This window comes from Salvelinus sp. IW2-2015, linkage group LG3, assembly GCF_002910315.2.
Source record: "Salvelinus sp. IW2-2015 linkage group LG3, ASM291031v2, whole genome shotgun sequence".
Taxonomy (NCBI): Eukaryota; Metazoa; Chordata; class Actinopteri; order Salmoniformes; family Salmonidae; genus Salvelinus; species Salvelinus sp. IW2-2015.
Genome location: NC_036840.1, coordinates 25,757,452 through 25,772,051, shown reverse-complemented (window position 1 = coordinate 25,772,051; position 14,600 = coordinate 25,757,452). Strand labels below are relative to the sequence as shown.

Below are 14,600 nucleotides of genomic sequence, written 5' to 3'. Positions count from 1 at the left end.
TAGAGCTGTACCACCATTAGATTATTGGTGCATTATTTTATTGTTTGATGGTCTTACTACTATGGGTTAATTAATACAAAATACCAGTACTTTCTCCACAGTTCCAGAYCATGATTCTCCATTTGATKTGAGTCCTACTGTTCTGTCGTTGGTCGTCTCCAACATCATTCTGGGGATAGTGACCCTTCTACTTGTCTGGGCGCTGTGCAAGACTCTGAACAGAGATAGCAGAGGTATTACTTTATATCAAGTCTAATGTTTCATGTCAATAAAATGTACATTCTGCAAACATCAATTCAATTTCCAACTTATAAGCATAGTTGACTAACTACATGAGGTTAAACAGAATAATGAATTGRCTTCAAATTCATTGCTGGCATTCCTCTATTTCAATCTTTCAAGGGAGGACAGATGTCCCAAAGTCCTTTGGCAATCAGGTAATTTTGTCAATATGTATAAATACAGTATATTATCAGTTTTTACAAGTGTTTCTTTACAACTGCTATTTAACTTTCCTTACAGCTAGRATTCAGTTTGTGTGCTTTTRATGTTATTAAGCTTTTTTGGAAGTAATAGGTCACTGTACTAGATGTAGCCTACTTATCTTTGTTAATTRTTCCATGGAACTTCTGTCACTGTTCCARTGACTGTCAGGTCYTTGTAGTGGGTGTKRAGTCTGAACAGTCATGTCTTTTGTAGAGTGTTTTCTTCCACAGGAGAATAGAAACATTATATAGTAGATCATGCTGTCATCATAATGMWTTTRCTCATGGCTCCACCCCCCTCAGAATCAAGACAGTGACGTGTTGAACTATGCAGCTGTCAGTTTCACCCCCAAGAAGAAGTCCTCCTCCTCTAGAAGAGTGAGAGAGAAGACCAGAGATGATGCAGTGTACTCTGATGTCAGGCACCTGCAGCAGCAGTGAAAGATATCATCACTGTCACAAAGACTCCAAGAACTATTGGTAGCCTAATAAAACTGCTTTTGGTAACTGACATTAGTATGGCATTTTACTCACAACAAATAAACTGTAATTTGAACATTGTCTATATGTTAGATTTATATAATGATCCTGTAATGCCTTAAATAGCCATCACTTTTGACAGCTTGTAAGAAATCATCTAATAGAGAATCCTATTTCTGTTGTATGACTGTCTGTTTGTAACATAATAAACCATTCATTTATACACATTGTACATCTCTTTATACACGCGGTCTACAGAACATCTCTGCAACCACATATACAAATATTTAGGAGAGACCTGGTACTTGCATATCATGAGAATATCTCTGACTACACATACTGCATAGATATACATATATATTATTTACCATAAATGCTCTCTTTGTAAGAAGTGTAGTCTGCTCACCCATTTACCAGGAAAGTTGTGATTTGATATATCTCCCACCAATCAGAGAAAATAGACTTTCTGTAAAAATAGACCTACTAGTAAGTACAGTGTGTGCATATCTAGACTGCCTAGTCCATTTCTCTGACATTGTCCTGCACCTTGGCTCAACTTATTGACATGGCTTTACTGTAACTCTTATGSAAATTAGGATGTGAATTAATTAATTTTACATCTACATCAATTAGCCAAACATGAGTCCTTTCTCTATGAATGATTTACACCTTGGGCAAATACAGGTGGACTGGGACCAGAAATGGGCTTTGGCATTTCTGACAATCCAGATTTTTCTTCCTCGAGGATCCCATTATTAGCCAGATAATTATCATTTTGCAAAAAACCCAAGTTAGACAGGCACACTAGGCAATAAATGTACCAGCACATCTGGCATTTGGCCGAAATGCCAGATGGCCAGTCCTCACCTGGGCAAATATTTTCCTCACCAACTATGTCCTCTTTCCTGTGTGTTCCAGATTGTACCATGCATCCCATTATATTACAGCCTGTGCGGACAGAATCGGTGCACATAGGGGGATCTGTGACTCTGTGATCTGTGACGCTTCTCCATGGTAGACTCAGTGCTATCCTGGATATGGCTGAAACACACCGGAACATGGTGCATTTCCAGAGAGATCTTCTTTTGAGCTACATAAGGATAACTAGAGTTTTAATTTGACCCTACGGAATGTTGCCCATACTGATGTTGGATCATATCATTGTAGAATAATCTGGTACAATGAATACTATTTTGGAGATGGTGTGTATCTCATGATTCAAAGTCAATGAAGAAACAGAAAGATTAGTAGAAAACTATGTTTATAATTTGAATTTCAGATTTTCTTCCATCAGAATGTCTAAATGTTGTGTGGTTCTCTTTAGCCAATGAAGGAACTCAAGTAAACGGAACCAAGCTGGACATTGAGGGTAAGACCCTGAAGACCCCGATGCAAACATTTTATACATTTTATAACTGAAAATTATGTATTGTCCTCACACGGGGTGTGATAGAAAAAATGTATATTTACCTGATTTGTTTGATATTAATAGTTAAGGATTATATACTTAACAAATAGTAGGACATTTATGTTCTGTTTAATTATGTGTTTATGTAAAGAGATGGTTTCCACTCTAGCTTCCTGCAGTTAGTCTGGGCGTATGGTCACYTTAATGGGTTTTGCTAGGGATAGCTTGAGCTGACAATGTCTTGGTGATAAAAACCTAAAGCTGGCATTCCATAGACAAGATGTGGTGTGTGTGACCCTAGATAGAGATAGCCTGGAAGAGTTTAGAACGATCTCTCGTTGTCTCATCTTCCTCTCATCGCCCCTACCTGGGCTCAAACCAGGGACCCTCTGCACACATCAACAGCTGCCTCCCACGAAGCATCGTTACCCATCGCTCCAGAAAAGCGACTACTTCAAGGTCTCAGAGCGAGTGACGTCACCGATTGAAACGCTATTAGCGCGCACCCCGCCAACTAGCTAGCCATTTCACACCGGTTACACTGGCATCTGGGAAACTAAGCCGGTTTTGGGGTAAAACAACATCCCGTGTAGATAACCAGGAGATGGACCAAGGTGGCTTATGGGAGGGGTGAAACCAGCCCTGACTCAGCATTTTAGGTCCTATATAAGATCTGTTTTTTTATTATCGGTTACGCTCTGGGCCCAAAAGTCAAGACTGTTGGGTTGACTAGTCTCATTATTGCAATGATTCATTGATATTGAAAAAAGATGATTGTTTGAAGAAACGACAAAGTCTCTCTCACTTGATTAGAATATTCCACAACAGGGGCACCAAATGTAGCTACAGTTATTATAATTTATATGTTGGGGATATTCTGGTCTGAAACCTTATTCCCTCCTTTCAAGTGTATGTATGAAACCCTATTCCCTCCTTTCAAATGTAAATATGTATTATTCTCAAGAGAATCAACACGGATTTATGAACAACATAACATTATTATCCTGATAGCAACACACACTTTCTTGTGAAGGAGAGCTCTGGATAAATGTGTGCTAACGTTTGACTTTCTTGTACTTTATACAAAATATATTATATATCAATGCCATATATCAATGTCATTAATTAATATTACACCAAACAAGAAAACACAAAAAATATATGTTTGTTATTTATTAGGGGTGAGCATGGTGAGGATTTTGGCATTATATTTTTGCCTGACGTTATACTGCTTCACATTCATATAGGTTGCTGGGGTAATTTCGTAATTGTGGATGAAGTACTGTCGTGGAAAGGGTAGAGAAGCCCCACCYACAGCTGTCTATAGGAAATTCTGGGAATTGTCTATGTGGTCTAGCACCACTATGGTCTGGCACCACTGTAGGCTGTGACTACTGTAGGCTGGGAATACTGTAGTCTGGGACTACTGAGTGTGTTTGGGAATAGTATTAAGTGAATGTGGATGTGAGAGCTCCTGACAGACGTGTACTACTTGGTGCATGAAGTTTCTTGGAACCTCTCCAGCTTGGTGATAATAAAGAATGATTCATTTAATGGCCTGGCATCTGAATTGGTCAGCCCAAAACTGGTTCCACTCTTCCTTGTAGCAAAGCAAAATTGTTAAACTCTCCAAAGAACGCTGCAGTGTTGGAGGGAGTATACAGAGATTAGATCAACACTGGAACTTGCCCCATTGTCACTRTGAACCAGTTGAAGTAGTTGCCAAGGTTCCCAGTGATGAAGCATTCCAAATGAACTGTGTCTCCAGCGATAAAGGTCTTTCAAACATCAGACCGAGCAAAAGCAAGAAACAAACAAGAAAAATATACATGTTTTGATTAATCAAAGACATCAATCTCTATTTCAATAGTAATCTTTGCATCATTACAGCTGGCTCTACATACTGCAAATAACTGAGAGATGGCCAGACAGTGTCTTGTCATTGTCCTCCTCTGTAGATAGATACCCATTGTGTGTATAACAGTGGAGGCTCTTCAGAGGAGGAAGAGGAGGACCATACTCCTCAGTATAAATACCTGTCGTTCTGTCTGTCAGATGAGAATGGAATGATGGTCCCCAGGCCTGATTGGCTGTTCTGAGACCAGCAGAGAGAAGGAAGAGGACAGCCTACCGTATCATCTGTTCTACTTCTAACAGTGAACTCTGACGTTAATAAAGTCATGAATAATCAGATGATTAACATTCTTATACCTTTCAGATATACACTACCATTCCAAAGTTTGGGGTCACTTAGAAATGTCCTTGTTTTCTAAAGAAAAACACAATTTTCTGTTCATTAAAATAACACCAAATTGATCGGTTTTACACTGTATGTAAAAGAATATGTACATTAATGAACTATATTTTCATGTTAAATGAAATAGAACAGTAATAATTACTATACGTTTTCTCCAAAGTTCATCATGAACAACATGCCTATGTGTGATCGGTCACTTCAACCACAGTATATTGCTGCATCAGAGATTGACTCAAATGTGTGAAAAGAGTTCTCTATAGATCACAGGAGGTTGGTGGCACCATAATTGGGGAGGACGGGCTCGTGATAATATCTGAAGCGGAATATGTGGAATGGTATAAAATACACCAAACACATGGTTTGACGCCATTCCATTCGCTCCATTCCAGCCATTATTATAATTTGTCCTCCCCACAGCAGCCTCCACTGCCTCCACTGCTATAGATGTCAGGTAATGCCCATTTACTGCAGTTTGTTCTTCATGGTCTAACTGACATTAGAAAGATGACAAGTGCATCAACCACAGTGTGAGGTAACAGGAACTACAAGGSTGTAGCCAGTGATGACCTGAAATTATTGGTTAGTACAGTGTTTCCCAAACTAAGGGACACCTGTTTTGGGTTGGCTGATTTGAAAATGGGGTTGCGAGAAAAACTCTGACATAAAAAAAAACAATTTGCGCTTGGTACATACTACCGGGGTTACACTAGTAAACCGAAAGATGTGTTTGTAATAAACAGAGAAAACAGGTTTCTGTTTTCTTCCTACAAATGTGGTTTGAATGGCTTAATAAGCTACAAAATATTATGACCCAATTTTTGGAAAGATAATGCTCTCAGCTTCCCTCTACAATGCCCAGACGGCAGAACATAGTGACCAAGACCAGGCACTAAATCAGACTGGGGGTGTTTCTTACTGGGTAGCTATATCACGGTGGTGCCGCCGGCGGTAGCTAACGTGGCCATTTCTTACCATCACGTAATTTTTTTTCAAGTAGGATAGAAATAACTAATATTGATAAGCATCTAGATGTCACCTTGATACATACAAATCGTCTACTACTCAACATCAATAACACCAGGACACAGTGCCCTTTGCACCCCCTTGCCAAGCACTATTGTCRGGCAATGGCGTGGGAAGGAGCAACCTTGTAGCCAATATCAGGGTGACAGTCACAGTAAGCAAACACATGAAGCAACAGTGCTTTTAATAAAAATAAAGTTTAATTTTTAAATTTAAATTTAAAAAAATGTTACCTTCCTTTTCGTGGTATCCAATTGCTAGGAATTACTATCTTGTCTCATCGCTACAACTCCCGTACGGGCTCGGGAGAGACGTAGGTCGAAAGCCATGCGTCCTCCGAAGCACAACCCAACCAAGCCACACTGCTTCTTAACACAGCGCGCCTCCAACCCGGAAGCCAGCCGCACCAATGTGTCGGAGGAAACACCGTGCACCTGGCCCCCTTGGTTAGCGCGCACTGCGCCCGGCCCGCAACAGGAGTCGCTGGTGCACGATGAGACAAGGATATCCCTACCGGCCAAACCCTCCCTAACCCAGACGATGCTAGGCCAATTGTGCGTCGCCCCACGGACCTCCCGGTCGCGGCCGGCTGCGACAGAGCCTGGGCGCGAACCCAGAGTCTCTGGTGGCACAGCTAGCGCTGCGATGCAGTGCGCTAGACCACTGCGCCACCTGGGAGGCCCTAATAGTCAGTTTTATGAATGAAAATACGCTATTATTTGTTTAAAACTAAACTAGCTTTAGACACACCAACTCCTTTCCACATGCCATCTTTTTTCCTTTCGACACACCCACTCGCCCATACTCCAGTCGTCATACTGGACTGCAGCTTCCCCCTCTCACAAAAACAGCTGTCTCTGAAAAGACCTGTCTACCTTTGTAGCTGTAGCTTCAGTCAGGCTAGGGTTACGGTTAGGACTGGGGTTAGGGTTAGGGCTGGGGTTAAGGGTTAGTGTTAAGGCTCGTGGATAGTTAGTTTGAACATAATTAATCCATCTGTAGGGGACCATACAAATAAAGCCTTACGAGCACTAACCCTGATAGGGTGAAGTCTTGTTGTCACCTATGAACCCAACCAAACCCAAGCACCTATCTCTATTTTGATTCAACATAAATGTGCTACACTTCTGTTTTTACATTCCACATAAAATGTCTGTGTCAATTCTGCTTTCTGTAAATAGACATTGTAGTCCAATACCAACTACCACTCCCCCTACCAATGAAATCACCTTTGATCTCAACGTGATCTCAACGTGAATAAAGAGGTGTTCTCTGATTCACAACCAGACAGAGCAGAATAGATTTACACACAGAATGGCGAGAACCTTCCTACCAGCTCTACTGCTCTATGGATTGAGTAAGTAAGCTACTGTTAAATCTAACATGGAGACAGAGTAAGATTTCCTGCATCCATCAAGTATAACCYGAATGTTCAGTGCAGCACTMCTTCCTCATTTCTAACATGTAAATGTGATATCAATGATTATAATCATTAATGTAGGACTTTGTGTTTTCAACTATTTATATGGCTAATCAGGAGTTATCATAAAACAAAGGCAAACCATTGCTGGACATATTTTTTATCATTATAATTATTTATTCTCACAAATCTCGATGTTGAGGAAATACCAGAGTCATCTAAAGAAAGTGAGTTTCTCTATCTTTCTCATGTAAAGTGCCTTCAGAAAGTATTCATACCCCTTGACTTATTCAGCACTTGTGTTACAGCCTGAATTCAAAATTAATACAATTCTCACCCATCGACACACAATGCCCCATAAAGACAAAGTGAAAAGATGTTTTTAAATAAGTTCATACCGTTTCATATGATATGTTACGAATTACAATTCGTATTGTATGTTACGAATTTGCAAAATGTAAAATATGTCACAAATTTGCTAAACTTATGATATGTTACGAATTCTAGATAGGTGGCTAACATTAGCTAGCTCGCTAACATTAGTACTAATCAGCGGGAATAAGGGACAGGTGTGCGTAATGAAAGTTCAGGAGGGATCCGTGACAGTACCCCCCCCTGATGTCAGACACGACGACACCGGTCTCGAAGACGATCACAGGAACGCAGTGCGGGTCGATCAGGACCGAATGCAGCTGCCGAAGTTGAGTTGTCGTCGGACAGGCCAGTTGCCGCTGCCGAATTTGCGGTGGCGTCGGATGAACCAGTAGCAGTGGCYTCGGACGGACCGGTTGTGCCGGCATCGGACGGGCCAGTTGTGGCTGCTGAAGTTGCATCGTCGGACGGACCCACTCACACGCACCAACGGACATTGTAACAATAATGGACAGCCCAATGGAAACCAAAGGGCACACTTATAGGAGTACTAATCAGTGGGAATAGGGGACAGGTGTGCGTAATGAAAGTTCCGGAGTGATCCATGACATGGATGACCAGAAGCGTTTTCTACAAGGTGTATATCGCAGATTATTGGGAGCAAATTGAGAGCAAACCACACATACCCATTTTCAAAGTATTTCTCTCTGACCCAATGTCTCTATGGTATAGCACAATGTAACATTTATTTTTGAATAACTATTTGTGTACTGACCCAAATTACTCTTTCCGTATTCAGATAGCGGGGTTCAATTTTGTGTTTAATTGAGATTTGTTTGATACCTCTAACCTTATTATATATTTTCTACAGGATCCGGATCAGGACCCAGACTCTCTGAACTACTCAGCACTGAGTCAGAAGAGGTCCAGAAATAAGAAGAGAGCTGAAGGTCAAATGATGGAGATGGAGTCGAATGTTGTTTATGCTGCCAGAAGATAGTGTCAAATGTTTTAATGTTGATATCAGTGTACTGTAGCACTGATAAAGAACTGATGTAATATAGTTAATAGTTGTAGTAGTCAAGAATCCCCTTGTGACCTCAGGGGATGGGGCCTGAGGTAGAGCAGGAGGGGCCAGTGAGGAACGCATCACTTCCTGTGGTGTGAGTGACAGGAAAGAGCAGCTCAGTGTTGAGTGAGACCTGCTGAGGTGAACATCACTGGGCCTATCATAGTCTGACAGATTTTGTATTACTTTTTTAACTACTATTTAGAATCGATTCCTAATATTTGACCACTTTTTTAAATTAAAGATGACATGGCCCTGGGCATATATTTCTAAAGATTTAGGATGCAAACTGCAAAGAAACTGGTGCCCTTTTTACCAAACTCAAAATACTTGTAATGTCTGTATTGTATCTTGAATGGGAAATAATCAATAAAATACACATTCTTTTTATATATTTGTGTGTATGATAATGGTGGCACTGATAGAACTTATTTTCCACTGAGGTAAAATCCTTTCATTCTCTCTCTCTGCTGAAGACCAGCAACCTGCACTACAGGAAGACTGGCCTAGTGTTCTCTCTCTCTCTCTCTCTCGTTCTCTGTCTCTCTCTCTCTCTCTCTCTCTCTCTCTCTCTCTCTCATTGTCACTCTCTCTCTCGCGCTCTCTCGCTCCGCATCTAACCACACACTCTCTTCTCAGCAATCAGAAACCACTTCTCTTTCCATCCATACCGCCAGACTAAAAATACCTGACCAAAACCAAAACCAAACTACTCCAGGCTCTAGACTAGAGAGTTGTGCACAATGTTTGAGGTGTACAATGACAAACACTATGATACTTCAAAACATTATCTGCTGTTGTTTTCATAATAGTCTGGTTGAATTTATTTGAATGTATGATGTGGACACCTGGGGTTTGGGACACCTGTACACCGCCACCTGCTGTTTAGTAGAATAACCACACATTTAGTGTTAAAAAAGCACACACACTTTTGTGCAATTGTAGGCTTACTTCAATCATAATGCATCCATGATGTGTTCACATGCATAGGGAATGCATCTTTAAACAATGCTATGTTTGGTATGGTTACATAAAACAGAAGGTTACTTAAGGCAAAAACAAAAGTAGGGTGGTTGGTCGGAGTGGATGTTTAGGGGTAAAACGCAAACGTCTAGCAGTCCAAAGCTTGCGTGTTTGAATGTCATCATGGAAAACTTTAGCAATGGTGAAAAGTACTCAAGTAAAAATACTTTTAAGTACTACTTAAGTAGTTTTTTGGGGTATCTGTATTGTACTTTACTATATACATTTTTGACAACTTTTACTTTTACTCCAATACATTCCTAAAGAAAGTAATGTACTTTTTACTCCTTACATTTTCCCTGACACCCAAAAGTACTCGTTACATTTTGAATGCTTAGCAGGACTGGAAAATAGTCTAATTCACGCACTTATCAAAAGAACATCCCTGGTCATCCCTACTGCCTCTGATCGGGCAGACTCACTAAACACAAATGCTTTGCTTGGGAATTTTGTCTGAGTGTTGAACTGTGCCCCTGGCTATTAGTAAAATTTTAAAAATAAGAAAATCGTGTTGTCTGGTTTGCTTAATATAAGACATTACTTCTACTTTTGAAACTTAAGTAGAGTGGCTTGCGAAAGTATTCACCCCACTTGGCATGTTTCCTATTTTGTTGCCTTACAACCTGGAATTAAAATGGATTTTGTGGGGGTTTGTATCATTTGATTTAAACAAACAAACAAGAAATAAGACGAAAAAACAGAAAATTTGAGCGTACAGTACATAACTATTCTCCCCCCCAAAGTCAATACTTTGTAGAGCCACCTTTTGCAGCAATTACAGCTGCAAGTCTCTTGGGGTATATCTCTATAAGCTTGACACATCTAGCCACTGGGATTTTTGCCCATTCTTCAAGGCAAAACTGCTCCAGCTCCTTCAAGTTGGATTGGTTCCGCTGGTGTACAGCAATCTTTAAGTCATACCACAGATTCTCAATTGGATTGAGGTCTGGGCTTTGACTAGGCCATTCCAATACATTTAAATGTTTCCCCTTAAACCACTCGAGTGTTGTTTTAGCAGTATGCTTAGGGTCATTTTCCTGCCAGAAGTCTCAAATCTGTGGAAGACTGAAACAGCTTTCCCTCAAGAATTTCCCTGTATTTAGTACCATCCATCATTCCTTCAATTCTGACCAGTTTCCCAGTCCCTGATGATGAAAAACATACCCACAGCATGATGCTGCCACCACCATGCTTCACTGTGGGGATAGTGTTATCGGGGTGATGAGAGGTGTTGGGTTTGTGCCAGACATTGTGTTTTCCTTGATGGCCAAAAAGCAAACATTTTGTTTCATCTGACCAGAGTATCTTCTTTCATATGTTTGTTGGAGTCTCCCACCTGCCTTTTGGTGAACACCAAACGTGTTTGCTTACTTTTTTCTGGCCACTCTTCCGTAAAGCCCAGCTCTGTGGAGTGTACGACTTCAAGTGGTCCTATGGAAAGATACTCCAATCTCCGCTGTGGAGCTTTGCAGCTTCACCAGTGTTATCTTTGGACTCTTTGTTGCCTCTCTGATTAATGCCCTCCTTGCCTGGTCCGTGAGTTTTGGTGTGCGGCCCTCTCTTGGCAGGTTTGTTGGGGCGCCACATTCTTTCAATTTTTTTTATAATGGATTTAATGGTGCTCCGTGGGATGTTCAAAGCTTCTGATATTTTTTTATAACCCAACCATGATCTGTACTTCTCCACAACTTTGTCCCTGACCTGTTTGGAGAGCTCCTTAGTCTTCATGGTGTCGCTTGCATGGTGGTTCCCCTTGTTTAGTGGTGTTGCAGACTCTGGGGCCTTTCAGAACAGGTGAATATATACTGAGATCATATGACAGATCATGTGACACTTAGATTGCACACAGGTGGTCTTTATTTAACAAATTATGTGACTTCTGAAGGTAATTGGTTGCACCAGATCTTATTTAGGGGCTTCATATTAAAGGGCGTGTATACATATGCACGCACCACTTTTCATATWTWTATTTTTTTTTAATTCTTTGAAACAAGTAATTTTTTCCATTTCAATTCACCAATATGGACTATTTTGTGTATGTACATTACAAGAAATCCCCCCAAAATAATTTTTAATTACAGGTTGTAATGCAACAAAATAGGAAAAAAAGCCAAAGGGGATGAATACTTTTGCAAGGCAAAGTACAGTGCATTCGGAAAGTATTCAGACCCCTTGACTTTTTCCACATTTTGTTATATTACAGCCATATTCTAAAATTGATTAAATCATTTCCCCCCTCATTAATATACACATAATACCCGATAATGACAAAGCAAAAACTGGTATTTGGAATTTGAAGCAAATGCATATACAGTTGAAGTCGGAAGTTTACATACACCTTATCTAAATACATTGAAACTCAGTTTTCACAATTCCTGACATTTAATCCTAGTAAAAATTCCCTGTCTTCGGTCAGTTAGGATCACCACTTTATTTTAAGAATGTGAAATGTCAGAATAATATTAGAGAGAATGATTTATCTCAGCTTTTATTTCTTTCATCACATTCCCAGTGGGTCAGAAGTTTAACTTCTCTAGGGTAGGTGAGACACTAACATCCCACCAGGCCAACATCCGGTGAAACTGCAGAGAGCTAACATTTTAAATACACCATTCGTTGTATTAAACATTCTTGTAAATACATGTATCTTACATCATTTAAAAGATGAACGTCTTATTAATCCAGCCGCTGTGTCAGATTTCAAAAAGGTTTACTGCAAAAGCAAACATGCGATTTTCTGAGGACGGCGCCCCATTACTAGCATTTTCCAACCAAGCATTAGCGTAACGAAAGTCAGAAATAACAATAAAATAAATTGCTTACCATTGAAGATCTTCCTCTGGTGGCAATGCCAAGTGTCCTAACTACACAGTGAATGTTCGTTTTGTTTGATAAAATCAATTTTTATAGCCMAACACYAAACATTTGTAAACCGGTTGCGTCGTGATTTCCGTCTCATTCAACTTTGGATGAAGCGTTCGTGGTAATTACACACACTAAACAAACGTTTATCCAGTCATGGTTGATTTCATTGCAATCCTCTGGTTGTTACAGAATCATAAAACACGGAACGAGATGTTAAAACTGTCCATTGTGCCAATAGACGGTATGCACTCAGATGAGATTTGCCGTGATGTTGACAGAGTGGCATTGGAGGTTTATTTCTTAGACTGGGTTAAGATGTCAATTTTGGGACACATCCTCAGTAGTGTGCCTTCGAATCAGTGGGTGTTTCGGCCGTGGCGGCTCTGGCAGATCCTGTCTGGTGGCGGCTTGGCAGATTCCCTTTATCTGGTTGGCGGCTCTGGCGGATCCTACTGAACGAATGGCTCTAGCGGCTCCTGACTGACAACGCTCTGACGGCTCGGGACAGACGGGCGGCTCAAATGGCTCGGACAGACGGATGCTCAGACGGCACTGGGCAGACGATGGCTTCAGATGCGCTTGGGGAAACGGATGGGCTTCAGCATGGCGCTGGGGAGACGGATGGCTCAGATTGGCGCTATTGGAACGGGATGGCTCAGATGGCGCTATGGAGACGGATGGCATCAGATGGCGCTGATGCGAGGATGGCTCAGATGGCGCTGGGGAGACGGATGCTCTGGCCGGATAAGGCGCACTGTTAGACTGGTGCCATGTTGCCGGAACTGGAGCACCGGACTGAGACACCACTTCCAGGCTAGTGCGGGGAAGCAGGGACAGCACACTGACCTCCTCAAAGCGCACTATAGGCCTGCCGTGCGTTGGTACCGGCACTGGTGGTACCGGCGGCTAAGGCCGCCACCTCAGGGCGAGTGCGGCGAGAAGGAACAGTGTGTACAAGGACTCTGGAGACGCCACAGGTGCTTCCTGCGTTGGTGCCGGGAACTGTGGAAGGCACCGAACTGGATACATGCACATAGGAAGAGTGCGTGGAGGAGGGAACAGGGCTCTTGAAACGCACTGAAGCTGGTGCGTGGTGTAGGCACTGGTGGTACTGGCTGGGGCGGGAAGGTGGCGCCGGAAATAACCGGACCGTGCAGCGTACTGGCTCCCTTGAGCATTGAGCCTGCCCAACCCTTACCTGTTGAATGCTCCCCGTCGCCCGACCAGTGCGGGGAGGTGGAAATAACCCGCACCGGGCTATGTAGGCGAACCGGGGACACCATGCGTAAAGCTGGTGCCATGGTGTAAGCCGGCCCGAGGAGACGCACTGAGACCAACGGCTTTGAGCCGCCTCATGACACCTGGCTCAATGCCCAATCTAGCCCTACCAGTGCGGGGGAGGTGGAATAACCCGCACCGGGCTATGTACACTTACAGGAGACACCCTGCGCTCTACTGCGTAACACGGGTGTCCTGCCCGTACTCCCGCTCTCCACGGTAAGCCTGGGAAGTGGGCGCAGGTCTCCTACCGCCCTCGGCCCACTACCTCTTAGCCCCCCCAGAATTTTTGGGGTTTCTTCTCGAGCTTCCAGCCACACTCCTTGCGCCCTCCTCAATACCACCCGCTCCTGGGCTCTCGCTGCCTCCATCTCCTCACGAGCGCGCGATACTTCCCCAATATCCGCCCAGTGTCCTTTTCCCTCCAATACTTCCTCCCAAGTCCATGAGTCCTTGCATTTCTGAGCCGCTGCTCAAACTTGCGCTGCTTGTCGGATTGGGGTGGTTCTGTAACGAAGAGGAGGACAGGATGCAACCAAAATGCAGACTTGCTGATTTGACATTATTATTTATTTAAAGAAAACACGAAAAACACGAACTTCACTTAAAACTAAACCAAAACAACAAACGGTGTTAGAACAAACCTGAACGTAAGGACGTTACATGTAACGCAGAACGAACAGAACAGGAAATATGACTACACAAAACGGACGAAACGAACGAAACAGTCCCGTATGCGTGCCAACATAGACACATGGAGACAACCACCCACCAACAAACACTGTCGAAACTACCTACCTTAATATGATTCTCAATCACGAGGAAATGAAAACACCTGCCTCTAATTGAGCAACCATATTAGGTACCCATTAACCAACATAGGAACAGAAAACATAGAAACTCCACCCCAAACTCACGTC

At 42.3% G+C, this 14,600-nt stretch overlaps 1 protein-coding gene and 1 long non-coding RNA gene across 2 annotated transcripts in view; both read left to right on the top strand.

Annotated features, from left to right (window-relative positions):
* Positions 1 to 14,600, top strand: part of LOC139029501 (uncharacterized) — a 140,943-nt gene that overhangs the window by 1,626 nt on the left and 124,717 nt on the right. The window lies entirely within an intron of this gene.
* On the top strand, positions 110 to 1,067 carry LOC139023183 (uncharacterized). The gene is made up of 3 exons (XR_011474328.1): positions 110 to 233; positions 403 to 437; positions 789 to 1,067. It is a non-coding gene; the product is annotated as an uncharacterized lncRNA (long non-coding RNA).